At 57.9% G+C, this 21,574-nt stretch overlaps 1 long non-coding RNA gene across 3 annotated transcripts; it reads left to right on the top strand.

The window, feature by feature from the left end:
* The first annotated feature begins 1,872 nt into the window (after positions 1 to 1,872).
* Positions 1,873 to 14,258, top strand: LOC109260087 (uncharacterized). Of its 3 annotated transcripts, none has more exons than XR_002076854.2 (6): positions 1,873 to 2,346; positions 2,629 to 2,813; positions 4,114 to 4,305; positions 4,845 to 5,004; positions 5,448 to 5,759; positions 13,567 to 14,258. It is a non-coding gene; the product is annotated as an uncharacterized LOC109260087 (long non-coding RNA). The 3 variants fall into 3 exon arrangements; XR_002076853.2 differs by having other exon boundaries at positions 1,875 to 2,346; positions 4,912 to 5,004; XR_002076855.2 differs by lacking the exon at positions 4,845 to 5,004 and having other exon boundaries at positions 1,878 to 2,346.
* Positions 14,259 to 21,574: the final 7,316 nt, after the last annotated feature.

Below are 21,574 nucleotides of genomic sequence, written 5' to 3'. Positions count from 1 at the left end.
TGCCACACGCCAGACACCAAATCTATGCGAGTGCCCCTTTTGTTTCGATAGCAGTCGCCCTTCCGTCCCCATCTCAGAAGACCACAGCCACTGATCGAGTCATAGATTGTTGACTGCACTCGGGACGATGAGGACTGTCACTCTCACTGCCATCTCCTGTTCCAGCCTCCCTGGGTCCATACTTGAGGACCTTTCCTCCCCACGACACTCATTTGAGCATAATTCCCTGGAGATTCATCCAAATTTTTGCCTACGTCAGCAATTCATTCCTTTCCATCGTTGCACAGTGTTCCACGGCCCGGGTGTAGTTTGTTCGGCCATTCACCCGTTGAAGGACAGCAGGGCTGTCTCAGGTTTTGGGGCCGTTATGAATAGAGCTGCTGGAAACATTCACGTGCAGTTTCCTGTAGGAACATTTCTTCTCTCTGGGAGAAACGCCCAAGAGCGCAGTCGTGGGATAGTGTGGTTGTAGGTTAGTTTTTTTTTGTTTTTTGTTTTTTTTTTTTTTAATTTTTTTTTTCAACGTTTTTTATTTATTTTTGGGACAGAGAGAGACAGAGCATGAACGGGGGAGGGGCAGAGAGAGAGGGAGACACAGAATCGGAAACAGGCTCCAGGCTCCGAGCCATCAGCCCAGAGCCCGACGCGGGGCTCGAACTCACAGACCGCGAGATCGTGACCTGGCTGAAGTCGGACGCTTAACTGACTGCGCCACCCAGGCGCCCCATGTTGTAGGTTAGTTTTATATGAAACTGCCAATCTGGTTTCCACGGCAGCTGTACCATGACACGTCCCCGCCAGCAACGTGTGACTGACCTGATTCCCCACCTTCTAAGCATTTGCTGTTCTCACTCGCAACTTTCTATTTCAGCCGTTCCGACAGATGTGTGGTTTTCGTTTGCGTTTTCCTGGTGGTTAGCGACGTGGAGCATCTTTTCATGGGTTTATTTGCCATTCATACGTCCTCTTTGGTGAGACGTCTGTTCCTGTGGTTTGTGCAGTCTCTAATAGGATTGTTTGTATTTTCACTGGTTAACTCTGAGAGTTGTTAACGTATTCCGGACATTATTTCGTTGTCAGATGTACGGTTTGCCAGTGTTTCCTTCCAGCCTGTAGCTTGTCTCTCCGTCCTCTTCACATGGGCTCATGCAGAGCTGAGGTTTTCAGTTTGGGTGAGGGTCCCTCCTAGACAGCCCACTTCTAACCTGTTGACTTGACCTCCAGACTTTCCCGGTCTCCACCCACCTTTCTCCATCTCCATGGGTCCCTTCTAAAGCTGTGTGCTGTGGGCTCCTCCTCCCATAGTCCCGGTGGCCCTCCCTTCTCCACCCTGGAGGTGTTGGTAGAACCTCCCAGAGAAGGCCTCCTACAGACCCTCCCTGCAGGCAGACGCAGCCCATCTCACGCCCTCCGCCAGGCATCAGACGAGGCGGCTGATGGCTTCCGAAACAGACGTGTCAGAATTTGCCATTTGTAGTCAGTTGCCAGTGGACTTTAGAACCTAGGTGTCATGTTTTTGCCTCGTGTAAAGTTTCTTTTTTATTATCCTGAGTTTTATTTTGAGAGATGGCAGGAAATTGTCATATTAACATTAGAGGAACGTGTTCTGTTCTCGTTTTGGCCAGTTATATGCCTTCTTCTATGTTAGTGTCGTTTTTCTTTTCTTTAGTGGCGGTGATCGGCATAGTGAATTTAGGCATTTACAGACCATTGCTTGCCGGAGTTTCTTTGTTAGCTTCTTAATTCTCATCGTCTGGGAGCAGGAAACTTCATAACAGGAATAGTGAGGCTTTCCCGTAGGCTAAGGTCTAGATCAGCCACTGGGACCGGCGTCCTCTGCAGACCGCGCAAGCGGCCTGCACGCACCCCGGCCAAGTAGCTGCCGGCTGTCACAGTTCAGACAGGATGTTAGCAGAGGAGAACGTGGATTAAGGTGGAGTCTCCCGTTTCTGGTGCAGGAGATCTGGAGGCGAGACAGCAGTTATTAGAGAGATTTTTTTTTTTAAACCAACGGAAAATTTCTTCTGTCTTTCCTCACAGCCGTGGGAGATTCCAGACTTCAGCATCAGAAATGTATTTGAACCCAGCAGTCTCAGTAGTGTATTTGTCACAAACGGGGCTAAACCGACCGGCACGGCCAAGTTACATCTGGGTAATGAGCCAAGAGTCTGCTCTTCCCGCTCAAAGTGGGATTTAACTTGGCATTTCATCAGAAAGAGGAGAAAATGCATGTGTTTTCACATTTTCTCATTTCCGACCGTCTGAGCACCAGTCAGCACCCCAAGTTATCAAGTCAGAATGCAGTGGAACTGTTCTGTGAGGTGCGGAGCCACATTCCTGATTCGGGTATGTCACCACCGGGCCGTGCTTCGGTCACTGTCTCTGGAGCACCACGGGAGGCGGGGTCCTTAGGGAGGACCACGACTGGCTCTGCAGATCCGAAATGACCCCGGGCGACACACCCACCGAGCAGGCTCGGGGAGGCCTCGGCTCGTGCAGGAGTCTGCTGTGCTGCCCTCCGGCATTTCAGGACGTCTTCGGTGTCGCCAAGAACACACGTCCTGCGGAGAGATGATTTTCCTGGTGGGCAAGTGTGACTTGAGGCCAAGTGCTGTCTCCTCCTGGCAGGTTCCTTGGAGCCCTGAGCAGACGGATCTCCCGTGGACTTGCCGGAACACGGAGCTGAGAGCCTGCTCCGTGTCAGTGAGGCCACTGTGGCTTTCAGGGCATTTGACATCGAGCACGTGTTTTCGGGGACCCAGAAGAAGAAGAGCCTTCAGGGCTCTTTGAGGAAGGACTTGCGAGAGAAGAATGTGAGTGTGAAGGGGGAGGATAAACACAGACCACCCAGTGCAGTCCCTGGTCTAGTGGCAGAAACGGGGGTGCAGTTCGCTGAGAAGTAGCTGTCGCACAAGCCGCACGGGGAGCCCTGAGTGCCACCTCCTGCAGACACACGGACACCTGGGTCCCCACCTCCCCTGAGCACCACCTCCTGCAGACACACGGGGACCTGGGTCCCCTCCTCCCCTGAGCACCACCTCCTGCAGACACACAGGGACACCTGGGTCCCCTCCTCCCCTGAGCACCACCTCCTGCAGACACACAGGGATACCTGGGTCCCCTCCTCCCTTTATCGGGCTGTCCGGCAGCTGCTTGCAGATGTGCGTTTCTCCTGAAAATCAGCTAAGCCTGCAGGATTCTCAGCTTTAAAACAGAAACAAAAACGCCTCCATGATCTGCCGGCACTGGGCCTGCATTTCCGTGGCCGGAGCTGCCGGCAGGCACCGCCCCGTTTGCACACCGCCCTGCCCGCTTCATTGTCTGTCACCTTCCCGGCCTGTTGGCCCCTGAATTGAACCCTGCTTCCCGGCAGGAATTACCCTCCATTTCCGGTCTGTCCCGCTCGCTAGCCCCGCCTGTGGCCGCACGCTTCCGCGGAGCTCTGCTCACGGCTGGCCTGGTCCGAAGTGTCTCGGCTGCACCGGCTCCTCACCAGGGCACCCACTCTCTTCCGGTTCTCTTCCACACTCAACGCAGACGCATCCTGCCAAGGCCACCGGTGCCCGGGAGTCACTGTATCCGTCTCCCCGTGCGCACCCGGGCCGCCCCGCAGACCCGACACCATCACTGACCACCCCTTCCTCTGTGCACCCCCTTCACACATGGCTTTGCCACGTGCGCCCGGGTTTCCTCCTGCCCGGTCTTCCCATCCAGCTCTCCCGCCTCGGCCCGGGTGTTACGTGTCCCACGCAGATTCTCCTCTGGTCCCCGGCCTTCGAGACGGCCCACACGTTGAGGGACCCGAAATCCACGTGTGTGCGGCATTCCTGTCTCCTAGCTGCACGTGCGTACGTCCCGGCATTCCCTTGACGTGCGCGGCAGGCCGCTCGTGTGCAGCAAAGTCAGCGAGCCAGGAGCAAGCTCTGTTCCCTCATTCCGGAACTCCCTAGGCGTTTCCAACTTAGTAAACGGAACCCCGGTCCATCGACTTACTCATCCCTTATATTCTGTCTCCTTCACTCCCCTCGTATCTGACCCATCACCAACCTGTTCATTTCTTGCCCAGAATCCCCTGGATTGCCTGGAATCCATCTGCTTTTCCCATCTCCACAGCCTCCACCCCAAGGGAACACAGCATCGTGTCTTGCCTGGTGCCTGCACAGCCCCCTGACCGGTCTAGTGGCTTCCACAGATGTTCCCTCACCCACTCTGCACTCCTGGGGCAGACTGAATGAGCTTTTAAAGAAACACGTCTCGTCCTTTGCCCCTTCTGCTGGGGACCTGCCCTGCTCCCCTCACACCTGAGTAAGTAAGGCCCAAGGCCCAGCCTGCCCATCTCAGCCTCGCCTGTACCTCCTTCCTTGTCCGTCCCTGCTCCAGCCCCAGGGCCTTTGCACATGCTGTTCCCTCTGCCCGGAACACCCTCCCTGCTCCCCTTCCTGGCCACTCCCAGAGGTCCCCCATATCAGCTCTGCTGTCATTCCTCAAGGGACCTTCCCTGTCCTTTCTGGACCAGGTGGGCATGACTGTGTGGTCTCCTTTTCCTTGGTGACACTTACACACCTCATGGGGTCCTTCAGTTCCTATTTGTCTTTTCCACTAGATTGTCAGCTCATGTGTTTTTGTTTGTCACGAGATGCACAGCAGTGACCATAGGAATTCATTAAATACACATAGGATGAATGAATGAGATACAAATAATAACCTCGTAGCTGGAAATCAGAGGCTAGAAAGGGTGAATGCGAGAGCGAGGCTGTGGGGGCCGCAGGACAGGTCTCTGAGACCCCAGGGTCTGCTGCCCCCATCCTCACACACACCCATCCCTTCCCTGTTCTCTTCCGGAGGAGGATTCCGGCCTCCGTCTGCATCCGCCTGTGGGGTCTCTGTTCTCATTGCTGTTCGTGCCTCAAGAAGCAAACATGGCATGTTCCTGAGTCGTCATACGACACACACACATCCGTTAGTCACCCAGGAGGCTCAGTTCATCAAGAGATTTGGAGGCAGGTACACTGCAAAGTCAGCCACTTAAATTGCGGGACTATTATTCTCTTTTGAGAAAAAACCGTACACAAAATTAATGATTCACAGTAAAAGCCTGGGAGTGTATGCTCCTTTGTTGGGACACAAACTGCTCAGTTGTTAAGGGTGTAGGTGATTCTCTGAGACAGTAATGACAACGCGGGTAAAGGTTTTATTCTCACGGTTCACTGCTGTTAGCGTCACTGGAGAAGGCAGGGTCGCGGCATGGAGAGTCACCATGTCACGGTCACCGTGGATTGTGTCGTGTCACTGAAGCGCCCTCCGCCTCTGTCTCGTGCGGCCGGTGTGGCCCGGTTGCCGGCCCGCTCGGGTCAGGCACGTGGAGCCGCGTGTGCTCACGAGTACCCTGCGTCTCCCGGCGGCAACATCAGGTGCTTTGACTTGGTTCTTCTGTGATTTTTTTCCAGTTGTTGAAGCACGTGTGGACGACTCACCAGGCCCTTGTCGGCGCATCGACAGACTGGAAACGCTGTTCGCCCTTTCCACGTGGACCAGTGTCCTCACACCGGGGCCTGGCCAGGGGCTCGCTCCCCATGTCTGAGGGCGCCGAGTCCCCGCTGCGGCCGCTGGCTCAGGGCCCAGCTGGGGTCCGACGGAGGGGGCGGCAGAGCGGGGCTGCAGTGCAGGAGTGCTTCCTGGTGGCGATGGTGAGGCGGCCTCCTGAGGACGCTGGTGATGGGGCGGCGTCTCCCCTCCACTCTCCTCTCGTGTCTTCATCGGTAAGGATGTTTGAACACGAGTGACCCTGACTGACCCTGGCTGCTTGATGCAGAAGAGGAAACAGCTCGGGTGACCTGGAAGGGCAGTGGGGGCAGGGCTGACCGAATGCCATCAGAACGTCCCCTCCCAGCTCTGGTGGCAGCTTCACCGCAGCCAGATAGAGGGTGCACAGCCGGCTGGGTCCCTGGTGACAGGAGTCCCCTCCAGAGGGCTGGTGCCCTTGGTGAAAATCAGGGCGCAATGAGCCAGGAGGTGGGTCTGGAGATGCGGGTGCAAGTTCTCCTGAGCTCTGGGCCAGGTGGGTGGGCAGGGCGTGGGCACAGGGCGGGGGGGCCGGGGGGGGACAGGTGAGTGGGGCCCAGGTGACGTACTTGTGAACCCCTTCAGCGGGGCGCTAGTAGGTCAGCGTGAGGCAGAGGGATGGACAGAAATGTGAGTCAGCGGGTGAGGGGCATGGAGGTCACCGGTTAGGACCCTCCTGGGCAGCTCCGCGGGGCAGAAGCCAGGCCCCTTAAAGCCTACTTTCCACTCTGAGTGGAACCGATCGCCGTTAGCGGAAAATAAAATGGAAACGTTTGGCTTGTTATTCGTGACAGCCCTGGAGCCAGGCTCTAAATTAGATCAGCCTCTCGCAGTGTTTTAAACCTGTGCCGGCTCTCACAGAATAGAAAATATTATCTCCTTGGGAGGTGCCGCTGCGGGCCCCTCGGGGCCGTGTCTCTGGTTGAGGAGCTGGGTATCCGCAAATGTTCCATCCGAGGACGTGTTAGGGAAGTCCGCTTTGCAGTTTGTGTTATTAAAACAATATTTTTCCCAGCGGAAGACCGTTTGAGAGAGACACAGAGAGAGAGAGAGAGACAGAGATTACTTATATCGATCCTAAACTCTTTTGGTCAGACCTAGGCTATAAAGCAGTTTAATAAATTAGCAAGGAAGGTTTTTTTTCTGGCTGTGGAAAATGTGTGTCTCCTGAGAAATGCCGCTGGAAACAAGCGGTTAGGATGGTTAGTGCTCACCCTGTACTGTTACAGAGTGACAGCTGCCCCGGCCCTGCAGCCGATGACTCAGGAGTGGGAGCGGGGAGGACACAGCATGGAAAGGTCAGAGGTCCCTTCGGAAGCCTCATGTGATGCTCAGCAAATGACGTGTTAGAACGTCTGCATTGGAGAAAGTCGACCCAGGGTGTCTGGGATAGATGATTTGTAATCTGGGCAAGAGGCACCTGGACAGAACATTCCAGAAGGAGGGCCGGAAGCGACAGTTGGGATGCTTTTGATGCAGATGGAGGGTGGAATGTGACACAAGACCTCGGGGGGCCCCAGGATGGGCCCCAGGCGAACGGCTGTGGTCCTGCATCCATGCCAAGACCTCACCTGAGGTGTTTGTTCCACAGTAAAACAAGTCACAGATCTCAGGAAGCAAGCAGTGTAGGCAGCATCCGCCATGGCCAAGGAGGCGGGAGAGGAGGGCCAGGGCATGTCGGCCACCCCCCGACTCCAGGTGGGCAGTCCGCAGGGGGCGGGATCTGAGCCCAGGAGAGAGGACTCCGAACTGAGGCTGTGTCGCCCACAGCTGTCAGAAGAGCTGGATGAAATCAGGAGGGATGGTCCCGTGACACGCTAACGTAAGGAAATGGCTATGCTGTCCCCTGGTGTGGTGACAGTCCGCAGGCCCACCTGCGCCCACCTGGAGCCCCCGTGGCGCATGGGGAGAGCTTCAGCCTCGGCCCCAGAAAAGGATCACGTGGGTCTGAGCCGACTGGTGGCCCAAGGGATGCTTGGGACCAAAGGGTCGTGGAAGGTGTCTTGGTCCCTCGGGCGACTGCCACAAGACACGGCCGGTGGGGTGAGCATGAAGAGTAGACGTGTGCTCCATAAGTCCGGAGGCTGGGAGTGCGAGATCGGGGCCGGAGAGACAGCGCCCACATGTGGAAGGGGCCTGGGAGAGCCACGGACTGACGCGGGTGGAGAGCATGAGGTCTGACACCCCATCAGCCCCAGCCCGCTGGACCCGTGTAGCCTCGGCTTCCAAGTGAAGAGTGGGCTTCCATTCTGGGCACTGATTTGACATCTGACCCCAGTGGATCCCCCCTTTCCAGCCCCCCTCGCAGCCCCCTCTCCTCCCACCTCCCGGAGCGCAGGGCCTCCAGCCTCCAGCCGGGACCCCCAGGTGGAGTCCCCACAGCGGCGAGGGGACGGCTCCCGTGAGAACATCCCGTGGGGCAGGGGCGGCGGGGGCTCTGCTGGACTTCACTCGTGCCCCTGGGCCCTGCTGCTCAGCCTCGGCAGAGAGGGGCTGTGAGGCCCTGTCTGAGCACCAGGCCAGCGTGACTCTGCGGGCCGCGCTCAGGCCTGGGTGCTTGGCGCAGGGGGAATGGGGAGTGGGCGTCCCCATCGCTGTCCTTGCGGCCAGACCTGCCCACGTGCTCTCCCGGGGCAGCCGCCTTTCTCCCGGGCGGTGTCTGGACGGGGGTCCTGTGGGCCGACAGCCTGATACGTGGTGTTAAGTTCTGTGAAGGCCTGACGTTTTACTTCTGGTTCCCTTCCCTCTTAGTCCCCCCTGGCAGCAGTGGCATTTGAGGGTACGAGGGTGAGAAGTATGTGATTTTGTGCTTGTTCAGAACCAACAGCCAGCCCGATGGGATCTCACTTTGCTCGCCACCGGACCCAAGGAGGGCAGTCCAGGGCTGGTGTGGCCGCCGAGGTGCCCTGAGCATCTGCCACAGCGTGTGGTGTGGGCATCCCATGCTCCTCTGTGCTACAAGAGGGCTGCTCCACCTCTCCCATCACAGCTGCGTTCCTGGCAAGACAACGGCGAGGCCGAGTCCACCCCTTAAAGGAACCCACCACCTAGGATTCCCGCTCCTCTGCCCCCGTCGGGTTGGTGGGAACCATGCAGGTGCCTGAGAGATACGCCCCGCTGGGCACACGCACCTCCCAGTGGGTTCTGTCGTCTGTCGTCTGGGCACGCGCACCTCCCAGGGAGTTCTGTCGCCTGGAGGGAAGGGGCACGCGCATTGCTCAGGCACCATCAGGGCCTGCGGGAGTTGAGAGTGGCTCTGCGGGGCCTCCCTGTGTCGGCCGAGAGGTGGCTTCTGAGCCGAGGCTTGCAGGGTGCAGCAAGGGGCCCCGCCTGGTGGAGACGCAGTCAGCCTCCACGCCTTAGCCTAGTTCTGGTGTCTGCGTCAGTAACCCGTCGAGAGGGAGATTTCGGGGAAGCGTCGCCAGACCCTCCAACCCCTGACACCACGGGTAAGGGCCACCAGGGGACTGGTTCCTGAACCCCAAGGAAACTCTGAGACACGGACAGACGGAGGGAGGTGCGGGTGCTGAGGGGCCGAGCGATCTGCACACGTTAGTGTCTGTCCTAGAAGACTGTGTCTGCCGTGGTTGATCGCGGCCTGCACGGCCGGACACGGCCTGGAGAGCGACTGTCTTAGCCACCGGTGTTTTAACTGCCAGTACGGGTTCTGCGCCTTTGAGTTCTTTCCCTGCCTCTGGACTTGGTGATCAGGTATTTGAGCAGAACCCCAGATCTTTCCAGAGGAACGAGCAGACTGTAGGCTCGCCAGCACGGAGAGGGCAGGACGGCCACTGCAGATATGCTCCTCGTGGTTTGGGGCTTGGGGTGGCTTCATCGCTGTGGACACTCGTGCTGTGGTTACTTTTCTGATCTGGCAGAAGGACGCTCTGGCCGGGACAAGTGGCATGGGCAGTATTAGGCAACAGTTTCCGTTGACAGACACGCTTACGGGTACCTGCGTGTCTGTGTCTTGTTGACGTGTTGTTTGGGGAAGACAGCCTTCGCCCGGCTCATGCCTTAACGCCTCACGTCGCCCTCACGTGGACGCGCTCCGCCGTTAGCAGACGCTTCTCGCCTGTTTCATAATTTCCGCGTGTTTCCCGCAGGTGCCCACTGGCTGGAGCAGAGTGGAGAGCGACTGAAGACCAGCTCACGTGGACTGGCTCCTGTGAAGCTCGGACAGGCCGGCTAGTTTCGCAAGAGAAGTGAGGGAGGTGAGGGACAAGAGGAGGAGGGCCCGGCCCCACCGGCCCCACCTGCCCACCTGATCCCTCCCCGGGCCCGGGCCTGTTTCAGACATTCACACTCTCGCTTTCTCAGTGGAGACCCCGGAAACCCGCATATGTCTGCCCCTCTAAACCAGGTCGCGGAAAGCCGGAGGACTTGTAGCCAAGTGCTCACTGTCCGTGTGCTTCCTGCGGCTCCCTGCCCGCCCCGATCGCCACCCTCCCCGGGCCCGTCATCACAGCTCGGCTCAGGCGTCTCTGGCGGATGAGAAATCGGGTGGTGGTTTGTTGGCGCCCAGCTCGGGAGGGAACCGGGCGGTCGACGGAACACACTGAGGCTCTGCAGGGCAAGTAGCTGAACTCTGTGAAGCTGAGAGCTTCGATTTGGGTTAGAATTCCCAGAAAAGAACACCTCAGACGTACAGAGGTGTCGGGCCCTGAGGCGATTTCCTCCCTGAGTACCTCCCCTGGGGGGTCACTGACCAGCTCTGCAGGTCCTTCGATGGGACTCCCAGGTGCGTGTGCACGTGTGCACGCACACACACGCTCACGGGCACGGCAAGCACCACAGGTATCCGTGGATTCATCGACCTGAAATGGAGGCCTTCGCGGGTCTCGCCCCCCCCCCCCCCCGCCGGCCTCCATGGTCAGGGGCACCCATCTCAGAGCCTGTCGCGGGACGGGGCCACGAGACAGCGACCTGTCAGCTCAGTCCAGCCTGCAGTGCTCCATGTGGGCTGCACAGGGTTGGAGAGGACACCAGACGAGACGTCAGCGCTCCACGTTGAGTCTTTCTTGAACAAGCCGGCAACCCAGACTCTGTCCTTACTGGCAGCACTTGGCTGGAGCCAAGCAGCTCGAGTGCCCAGCACGGCGCAGGAGGGAACCCCGCACTGGCCCCGAGGGGGGCTCTCTGCACGTGCGGCGGGGCTGGCTTCTCGCAGGCCCAACACCTCCGTCTCTCTTCGCGTCAGCTTCCCCGGAATGAGTTTCCTCAGGGCTGGAGAATCGCATCTTTCATTCTGCTCGGGTGGGAACCAGCTGGGGGCCTAAACACAGAGCCTGTGGGTGGTGGGGCCCTCTTGACCTTCAGTTACTAATTAAGCCAGTGCCAGAGGCTGACCCAGGGCACGGGGACACGGCGCTGCAGGAGCGCCCCTCTCGCAGAGGCTTCTTCCCGCGGCGTCCGCCCTGGTCTTGCTCTGACCTGCTGACAACCTGAGGAGGGGGGATGAGTGCCAAGGGAGCACCTGATCCTGGGCTGGCAGGTGTGCGGGGGGTGCAAACACCCCTGTCCCCTGGGAATCTGCGACAGTATCGGGGACAGTTCCGAAGAGTAAGGTCATCATATACATTAGCCTCACACATCAAGCATCCTATCTTACGTCGCATGACCATGTCCCTTTCATCCTAACAGCTCATGAGGAAGACACTCACGGCCTGTTTCCATAGGGAGACCCTGGAGGCTCCGCGAGGGTCAGGCACTTCCTTGAGGCCACACAGCGGGTCTGGGGCGGCCCTGGGAACAGAGCCAGGCATCCCGTGGCCCCAGAGCCCAAGATATGCCTGCTGGCTGTCTCCTCACCCTCGTTCTCCCGCCTCTGAACACACACGCTCAGCCAGGTGCTGGGCTCCTGCCGTGTGCCTCAGAGACCGCAGAGAGTGGGGGACCCTCTTCTCGGACAGACCCTCTGTCACTGCCCCAGGGGGGCGGCCCCTGCCGGACGGAGGGGGACGTGGGAAGAAACGGCGGGGGAGCCTCCAGCGTGGAGTTCGGGGAAAGGTCCTCCGTGCCCCCCCGTGTTCCTGCCGATGGGTGCTGGGGCCAGTTCTGCTATTCTGTCAAGGCCGCAGAGAATAGCCTCACACCTGACCTACTGTGCACACGTGAGAGCCTCCCTGTAGGAGAAAGTCCTAGAACATCCTTCGGCACTTGGTGAGTCCTGGAGAAATACTCATTACGTGGATGAGTTTATCTAAGTCCGGCTGTGATCAGCAGGGTCACACGTGCGGTCACTCATAGATGCGCCTGGTGGATTCTCCTTGCCCTTCCCCATCCGCCTACTCGTTCGTCACACCGTCACATCACCGTGACATCACCATTACCGCGACCTCTACCGCTGCATCACCACCATGACCATCATCACCACTGTCGCCACCGCCATAAACGCCATCATCACGATAACCACCGTGGCCCTCGCCACCATCCCCATCGTCACCGCCATCATCATCACCACCATCACCATCCCCATCGTCACCACCATCACCATCATCGTCATCATCATTCTCACAGTGAACACCTATTGGACACTTCCGTTCGCACGGAGCTGGGCTACATCCTTTGCACACGTTCACGTACCTCAACTTCCCCCCCACTCACTTGTTGAGTGAGCTCGGTTACTCAGCAACTCTCAGGAGGGATCTCACTCACCTTGGATGCTCTACGTCCGATAGTCATTCTCCTCCTGCATTATCCTCCCAGTAGCACGCATTGAATGCTTACTGTTTACCAGGAAGGATAAGCTACTCACGTAGTTCTCACAGGAGGGCCGTTGTCATTCCCGTTTTATACGAGAGGCAGCTGAGCCCCCAGGGAGGTAAACTCACCTTCCCAACACCAACCAGCCACGGAGAGCAGAGCCTGCATTTGGACCAGGGAGTCTGGCCCCACGGTAGGGGTCATTAGGACCACCCCGCTGCCGGACACACGGGCCAGTACCCTGTGACCTGGCCCCTCCTCCGTACAGAGACCGTCTCCCAAGTATCCGGAGACCCAGCAAGCGGGAGAGCCGTGGGGCAAACGCGTGGGCGTCGGATCCCAGATGGAAGAATGTCGCACCGAGATGTGCTTGAGCTGGGAAAACGTGTCCAGGAAGCAGACACTCTGATCGGGCACAAGGCTGGCGGTTCCTCGGACGACTGTGTGAGGCTCCCGCTGCAGACGTCTTAGCATCTTGCCGGGAGCCTCTGCGGCTCGCTTCCCTTCACTGCAGGGGAGCAGACAGAGAGGCTCAGGTGCTCAGGTGCCCAACGGACAGAGCCCCGAGGACGCGCCATGTCCCCTGTAGCCAGAGTAGGTGGTTTCCAGAAATAGACTTGGATGCCTACGGTTTCACTTCCAAATTCTCGTGTGTGTGCACATGTGCGTGTGCGTGGAGGATGCTGTGTTTCCGTGTGTGCCCTCCAAAACAAACTCCCAGGACAACTGGGCTGGGAAGTGCTGGGTCTCTCCCTCCCTGTTTGAGATTCATAAACACATTAGCTCATAAAATCTCTAAGCAACCCAGTGTCCTCTAGAAGAGGAGAAGAGAGAGGTTCCCCGTGGTCAGGCCAGAGCTCCCCGGGGTGCTATTGAACTTGGGGCTCTTTATACAGAATGACTAAGAGCTCTGGGAAACGCTGATCCAGAGCAAGTTTTTAAATCTTCGTTATTAGGACGAGAGTTTCTTCCAATTCCCAGTCCCCAAGCAGACCCTGACATGGCATTGAAAAATATCAGGCAGGTTTGTTTTTGTCGTAATACAGTCTCAAGTGGCAGAAACACAACTCAAAGCAGCTCTCGCAAATACTAGAATTCACTGCCTCGTATAACAAAAACATCCAGGGTGACGGCTTCAGACGTGGCTCGATCCAGGGGCTCCTGTGACAGTTCCGCGGTTTTGTCTTCCCTTTCTGTCTCACAAATCTGATTCCCTTTTCGTGCCATGGGTCTCCATGTGGGATCCGAGTCTCACGAATACCTGCATCTTCTAGAAAGCTCAGCGCTCGTCTTTCTCAGTCATTTAGGTGAAAAGTCAAGAGTGTCATGCTCCGCCCAGGGCTCCGTGTCCGCCGCCGGGTGAGTCTCCGGCAGGGGAATCTGATGATGCGGTTAGCTGGGCTTGGGTCACAGAGCCATCCCAGCTCAGGGGAGGAGCCAGCCCCCACCGCACAGAACGACGGAGGCGATGGCGCTCCAGGGAAAATGCAGGCTCCGTTACTACAAGGGCGTGGGTTGCGTGCGGATCCAGCAACGCCAGCGAATGCCCGTCATCCTTCTCGTCCCGGATCACCCGTGTGCCCCTGCCTGCCTCCCCGGGCCTCCTCGGGCTGGACCCCGTCTTCCGTGTCTGCAGGCCACACCCGGCCCGTTCCCCCCGCTGTCCTCCCAGTGTGTGTGTGACACCTGCTCTGTGACGCCAGCTCCTGGCACACACGCCCGCGGCTCCCAGGAGTCCCGTTGGCACTTACTGGGCAGGAGCATGAATGACTGAACGGAACTGGACAGGAGTCAAGGCAGTTTTCTGCTCAGTGAGCGGTGGTGGAGGGAGTGAACGAGGCCGCCCGCGGGGACATCCACTGCGGAGGAGGTGGCCTGACCCCGGCCAGTGGTCAGGGCCCCCAGGGCCGTCCCCAGATGCGGGGGTGCCCTCTCCCGGGGAGCCCCAGGCTCTTGGCCGTCCTGATGCTCCGGAAAGAAGTGAAATAGCAGAGGAGCTGGTTTCTGTCCGGATTCCTGGAGTCACATCTCATAACTCTGGTGGCTGAGGGCCTTTTCTCAGGCAGCATCTGCCAGACGCTGGCCAGAAACTGTGTGAGGAGTCCACAAGGCAGACTCCCGCGGTGGAGTTCTAGAAACTTCTAGAACTCCTCCTCCTCCCAAGGCTTCCTCCTGGCTTTCTGTGGGCCATGGCAGGGAGTTGGGCAGTTGTGAGTGACCCAGCTGGACTGTCCGTGGAAAACCCTCGGGTTATTTTCGGCACCTGATAGTAACTTCCAGACACCGAGGTGGTGGGGATTTCCGTGTTGTCCTACAGCCTCCGACCTCTGACCGGGTTGTGCGAAGCCAGGTCGAGCAGCTAGGGGGCCTGCCTGGTCATCGTCATGCCCTGTACTGGGAGGGCCTCAGAGTGGCCCGAGTCGAGGGCGTGTGTACCTTGGGACCGCCTCGGATCACCTTGCTTAGACCTGACCGGGTTCCATCTGTGGGGGCGGTTGACGTGCCAGACCCAGGGCAGAGCTTTACTCCCTGCTCAGCTTGGCCCCGGCACCCTCGCATCCGCAAACTGGCCCCAGGACTCTGTCTGACCGAGCGAGCGTGCAGCCCACCGGCCTTCTGGTTCCTGCACCAGGACGTGCGTGGGTGGGGTGGCAGTGTCCCCACATGCTCTCGAGCCCCCATGCAGTGTGCCCTTCCAGGGCCGCCTCCCCCTTGAGTGCATCATAGATAAATAGGTGTCCCAGCTGGAATGAGGCTTCCGGAACAAGAGGGGACGTGTGAGCAAGCTCACCCTGCGGCCGGCGGGCTGGGTGCACAGGGGACCCTCACCAGGGGGCCAGGCTGGGGGCAGGGAAGGGGCCTGAGGTGTGAGAACGCAGAGGGCCTTCTCAGGGTGCCCGTCCCGCTGGCCTGAAATTTTGTCATGGACGGTCATTTCCATGCTCCAGAATTTAAAATAAATTATTTGAAATGCCCGCAACTCTTAGGATTCCCAAGCACCCACATAATTAAAGTTGCTTTAGCTACACTGCATCTTTTCTGATCTGAAAGCAAAAGCAGTAAATATGTCAGCCGCAAATCGATAAGACAATTATTCTGTAATGAATCCCAAACACCGTGAATTAAACTGACAAGTGGCTACGGGCCTCCTGGGCCTTCTCAGCCTCCGGACGCCGGCGAGGGCAGCACCGGGGGGCAGGAAGGGCCTCCCGGGTCAGGGAGCACGTCTGTCTGTCTTCCCTGGCGGGAGGAGGCAGTGCCATACTGCAAGGCTGGCCTGTCCCCGCCCCCCGGTGTCCTGGCCTGTCCCGCCCTCCCTGCAGCCTGGCTCCGGGTCAGTCAGTGTCCCCAGCCCCGGTTTCCAGCAGAAGCACCGGTTCCGCTGTCTGAGCCCGGCTCCACCAGGCTCCCAGCTCTCACCGCCCAGAGCAGCTGTGTGCTCGCCCCGCACCGTGTGTCCTGTTGTCCCCTGTTGTCCCCATCACGGCCCCAGGAAGCAGCTCCTGTCTCCACTGCTGCATCCCTGCTCCCCGAGGGGACGGTATCGGGAGCGCATTTCCATGTGTCTGGAACCTCTGCTGCCGACCTGACCACTGTGGCCCCTGTGTCCTGCGCCCAATGGCCCAGGGGTGAGAGGCCACCTGCAGGGGTGAAGGAGGAAGATCGCTGGTTCTGTCCTGCCTCGGCCCTGCCAGCAGCCCCCGGCTCTCCCGTCTGTAAAGGGCTGTCGCACGGAGGAAACTCCTCTGGGTGCAGCTGCCCGAGGCGCTCCCGGGCTGGTCCGTCTGCAGGAGGAGCAGGTGTCTCTGGGGAGGGACTCCACCCCCCTGCTCCTGCTCCTGCTCCTTCCGCACGTGACGAGGGGACCCCAACAACCCTGGCCCAGTTAACAAGAGGCCTCAGTGAGCTTCAACTGGAAATACTCTTCCCAAAATCTTCTGTTTTGATGTTTCAATTTTTAAGAAAAAGCCAGCATATTTTATGACCCATTTCTCACCACTGGTTCTCTCCCATACAGGTTTTCCAGGATCTAAAGTTGAAGGTAAATGGTCCATGACAGTGTTTCTGAGATGTGAGTGTTTTAATTGTATTAAATTTGGGAAATTTAGAACCATGCAAAAATGAATTTTTATTTTTACTTTTTTAGTATTCTGCCTAATCCAAATTTCTGCATCCAAATTAACTGCATCCAATTCAATATCCAGGCCTGGTCGGTTCTGAGTAAATGTGTCATATCACAATCAGATTCAGTCAGACTGTACCTCCACCTTCGTCACAGGAGATGTGGGTCTGGGTGCATCTGGTTTCATGACCATCAGTTCCCTCTGCACAGACATCTGTGGAGAAGTCCATCCGGAGCTGGTCCTTGTGGGCGGCTGGATGGAGGGATGCAGGGATGATGGGCTGATGGAGGATGGATGGGTGGAGGGATGCAGGGATGATGCACTAATGGAGGATAGATGGGTGGGGGGATGGAGGGATGATGGGCTGATGGAGGATGGACGGGTGGAGGGATGCAGGGATGATGGAATGAGGGAGGATGGATGGGTGGAGGGATGCAGGGATGGACAGACGGAGGATGGACAAACGGAGGGATGCAGGGATGGACAGACTGACGGAGGATGGATAGATGGAGGAATACAGGGATGGATGGAAAAATGGAGGATGGACAGTGGAGGGATGCAGGGATGATGGACTGATGGAGGATGGATGGGTGGAGGGATTCGGGGATGATGGTCTGATGGAGGATGGACAGGTGGAGGGATGCAGGGATCATGGACTGATGGAGGATGGTCGGGTGGAGGGATGCAGGGATCATGGACTGATGGAGGATGGTCGGGTGGAGGGATGCAGGGATCATGGACTGATGGAGGATGGTCGGGTGGAGGGATGCAGGGATCATGGACTGATGGAGGATGGTCGGGTGGAGGGATGCAGGGATCATGGACTGATGGAGGATGGTCGGGTGGAGGGATGCAGGGATGAGGGACTGATGGAGGATGGTCGGGTGGAGGGATGCAGGGATGATGGACTGATGGAGGATGGTCGGGTGGAGGGATGCAGGGATCATGGACTGATGGAGGATGGACGGGTGGAAGGATGCAGGGATGAGGGACTGATGGAGGATGGGTGGAGGGATGCAGGGATGACGGACTGATGGAGGATGGATGGGTGTGGAGGGTTTCGGGGATGATGGACTGATGGAGGATGGACGGGTGGAGGGATGCAGGGATGACGGACTGATGGAGGATCGATGGGTGGAGGGATGTGCACAGTGGTGTATGATGTGTCTGTGACCCTCTCCTCCACACCCCACTTCAGGCCTCAGTGACCAGCTCTCTCTCACTTCCTAGCAGTGGCCAGCCTTTCAAAGGCAAGGACCTATGTGGCTTCATCCACAGTCTCACTACCACCAAAAACATCTTGAGGAAATCATCACAAAAGGAAACAGGGGAAGTCCGGGTCGGACATTCATTTGTCCCAAGGAGGATGTGAAAACTCAGTAGAAATTTAAGGTGAGTCATCGAATGAACAGGTTTCTTGTAAGATGGATTAAAGTGAGACAATTAAAATAGAGTAGGATCCCCTGGTGGTGTTTGGGGAATTGAGACATGGTTGGTTCGCATAATCCCACCTTCCCAGTTGTGCCTCAAACCAATTACATCAGGATCTCTGGCCATTCCAAAGCCTCTCAGGTGATGCCAATGGGCAGCTACTTTGAGAACCATTAGAGCCCCTCTGTCCTCCTTGGGCTCTGGAGGTTTCTTTCCCACCCAAGCATAAGCACAGGGTGGAGTGGGGAGTGAGCAGAGATCTGGGGCAGTCTCCAGCTCTCCTCTCAGGACCTACTTTCCTTCCTCCTTCCTCCCCAGAGCCATGGACCCCAAGGGCCAGTGAGCTCAGAATACATGCCCTCTTTGGGTCGAGCCCTCATCCCTGGTCAAAGTCCTAGATGGGCCCAAAGAGTTACACTTGTCTCTTGGACATCCAGCCTCTATTTCCCTTTTCATAACCAGGTGTCCATTTCTCTCTGGGGCCATTCCCATGGCCCAGGACTTCAGATGTGGCCTCACTCCTGGTGTCCAGGGGTGGGTCATGCATCCAGGCCTGGGCCAATCAGACATTCCACCTGGACCACACCGATAGGAAAAGTGACAGGCATGTTACCCAAACCAGGACTTTCAGCCCAAGCAGACATTATGCTTGAATGGCTGGGAAGTGGTGGGCAATCTTTCTTGAAGCTTTAGAATTATGAATTGAGAGGACGGTAAGGTTTGAGTTGTTGGACAGAAATGCTCCAAGAATGAAGCCAGTATAGACAAGACGAGATGGGCCCCGTTTACATCACTTAAGCCCCTGAATCAAGCCAGATCTGAAACCCACCCCAGATATCTCAGGTACATACACCAATAGTATCTCCTTTCACTTGAGCTGGTTTGGTGTGGGTTTCCTTTTGTTGTTGCCGGCAGAAAGGATCCTGACGTACTCGGCACCTGCAGGGCCTCGTGACCTGGCCCTGCCCTCCCCCAGTCTCTGGCACACCGTGCTCCCTGTCCTCTCGAAACTCGAGAAACAAACATCTTCTAGAAGCTCAGCACGGGGAGCCAGATGGTCTGGTTCCGATCCCGGTCCTCCCACTCATTGTCGATGGAAATGTAGGCAGCCATTACTCCCCACGTGCCTCAGCATCCTCGTTTATAGCGTGGGGGTGTCGGTGTTACTGTGCTCATTGCCTCTTTGCTCGGGCTGCGGTGGGAATTAAAATGCGAGGCGTACTTAAAGCAGTGAGCCCTGTGTTAGTGCCAGCTGTCGTTATGACAATGACTTTTGTGTCTAAGGGGTCTGGTCCTCCCACCTCGGGGCCTTTGCACCTGCTGTTTCCTCTGCCTGGAATGTCATCTATGCTGATTCCAGCTCTTTCAGATGTCAGCTCCCCAAGCATCCATTTAATGCTCCCAAAGATCCCTGTGTTTGCTAGCTCAATATCCACTACGTTTTGCAATTCTATGTCTTCAGAGTAGTTATTGTGATTCTGTATCCCTCTCTAAACTGTACACTTGAAGGCGGGGAACCCATCTGTTTTGCTACTAGGATTTATAGCTTCAATATCAAGGACAGAATCTGGTCCCTGAGAAAATACATTCTGAATGAATGAGCTATATGCTCTGGTAATGGAGGCACAGCTTCTTTACTAGAAAAATGTGCCTGATGCCTGACTGTGGCTGACACCCCAGCGATTCCAGGGCCGAGGTCACCCCGGTGCACGGGCTGTGAGCCGCGGTCCAAGCACTCAGGGCTGCAGCAGGGGGCCTCGAGCCACACTGTGAACCCGCAGCAGTCTGGGGACTGCAGACCGTCCATAGTCTCGATCACCTGACCCGGAAAGCTCTCGTCCTTGGACCCGCTCAGCACCTGCAGGCAGTGACAAAGTCCAGCAAGGTCCACAGGGGACACGTGGGCTGTCATACACTCCCCGGATGCACTAAATGGCTCCAACAAGCACGTAACTAATCTCAGAGGAGAGAACGGTGTCCTTTTCCCTCTAAACACTCTCAGATGCTATGAGCTTTTAATGAAAACTGAGGCGGGTATCGGTCTGCACTAAGATCACACGTGAGACCTGAGAGAATGGAGACGTGCCGGGAGGGCCTGGCGACGAAAACACAAGGTCACTGCAGTGACGTTCCCGGACGTGTGTTTGGTTCTTGGCAATCAGAACAGACTTTGATGTCTTCTCAAAGCCTCGCTGCATTGTGAATTCGCACAGAGCCTTCTTTCTCGGCTCCCTCTGCTCTGCCAGCAGCACCGGGACCAGTGACATTCTGGGAGCAGAGCCGAGGGTGAGCCCGGGCAGAACTGTCCCAAGGGGATGGCCCAGCCCCCAAGCCCGTCCCAGGGTGGGCAGGCCTGGGGGATGCGGGGTCTGTGAGTAGGAGGTGAGGAGCCCCGCCCTACCGCGGCCAAGCTGGAGAAGTCGTGGACGTATGCAGAAGGGGCCTACACTTCCCCAGGACCCCGACTCCGAGGCCACACACCCACGGGTGACCATGTCCGCCAGGAACGGGTCACGGTTCTCTGGGTCCAAGCTGCAGACCCGGGCTCCTCCGGCGCCGAGTATCAGAAAACCTGGGAGAAGACTTGAGAGATTTAATGGCTTTTCACCCAGAACTCAGAGCCCTTCCCCGCTTCTGCTCCCCTGTGCGCAGTGTGAAGGAAGGGGGAGCTCGGGAACCGGGTTCAGAGCGGCCCGAGGGGCAAACATCCAGGAAGCAGCCTCCTTGCCCCGACCTGGGTGAATGAGTGTTCCTCGGGGACCTGGCCCACGGCACCACCTCCCAGGGACAGAGTCCTCCGTGGCCCAGCCAGCGAGTTATCCCCAGCGTCCCTGGGATGACCCGTGGCAGGGGGAGCACTCCCAGGGCACTGGCAGGTAGAACAGAGCCGGTCCCAGGATGGAGAGTCCAGCACAGCCCGGCTCCCCACGGTTCCACCAGCGCCCGCCTCACGTGAGGGCCCGCGCTCGGCCTCTCTCTGAGCCGTCAGGGTTGGGCACCGCGACCTGGTGTGCCCCCACCTGATGCCCCCATCCCGACCCTCGGGGATGCCCGGGCCCCCCAGGATCCGGGGGTTCTCCACCCGGCAGCTGGGCGGTTCCCACCTCCCGGTGAAGCCCCATTTTGGTAACGGGAGGGACGCTGGGCCGGCCTGCGCGGCAGGAGGAGGCCGGGAGGATTCATGCAGAAGTCAACCAGGAACTTCCGCATAAGCTCTTTTTTATCTAACAGATAAAGGCTTCACTGCAAATCTTCACTGCACCACCGGAGCTCAGAGAGAAGCGTACACACGACGAATGTCTGACACAAACGCGTCGACGTTCTTCTCTGCGGACGATCGAAGGGTAACGCGTTACAACCGTGACGTGCGGTGCAAACGAGGCTCAGTGCGGCACCCCATCTCCCCCTCCGGACCAAGCGTGAAGACGCGCTGAGGGTCCTTGTCACCCCACAGCCTGGTGTCCCAACTCGGCTGGCCCGAGCGTCCCGCTCTCAGGCTGGAAGGGATCACTGGGCCCCTATGTGACCCTTTCCCACTTAACCTCCGAGTCCCTCCGAGTCCAGGGGCCGGTGTCGGTCGGCCTGCGTGTGGGTCACAGCCGCGCTGTCGGTGCGGCCAATCGAGGGCCATGCCTGGGCCCGCCCGCTCGCCCGCGAACTTCCCCTGGGTGTGAAGGGCCGTGTGTCACCTGCGCACGTCCTACCGTGTGACGGTGCTGTCGCCCGTGGCCCCCGATCCCACGCTCCCTCCG

The sequence above is a fragment of the Panthera pardus genome, unplaced genomic scaffold (genome assembly GCF_024362965.1).
Source record: "Panthera pardus isolate Hobbes unplaced genomic scaffold, ASM2436296v1 HiC_scaffold_14, whole genome shotgun sequence".
In the NCBI taxonomy this organism is placed as follows: domain Eukaryota; kingdom Metazoa; phylum Chordata; class Mammalia; order Carnivora; family Felidae; genus Panthera; species Panthera pardus.
Note: the sequence above shows the minus strand (reverse complement) of the source record. Positions and strands in the feature narration are given on the sequence as shown.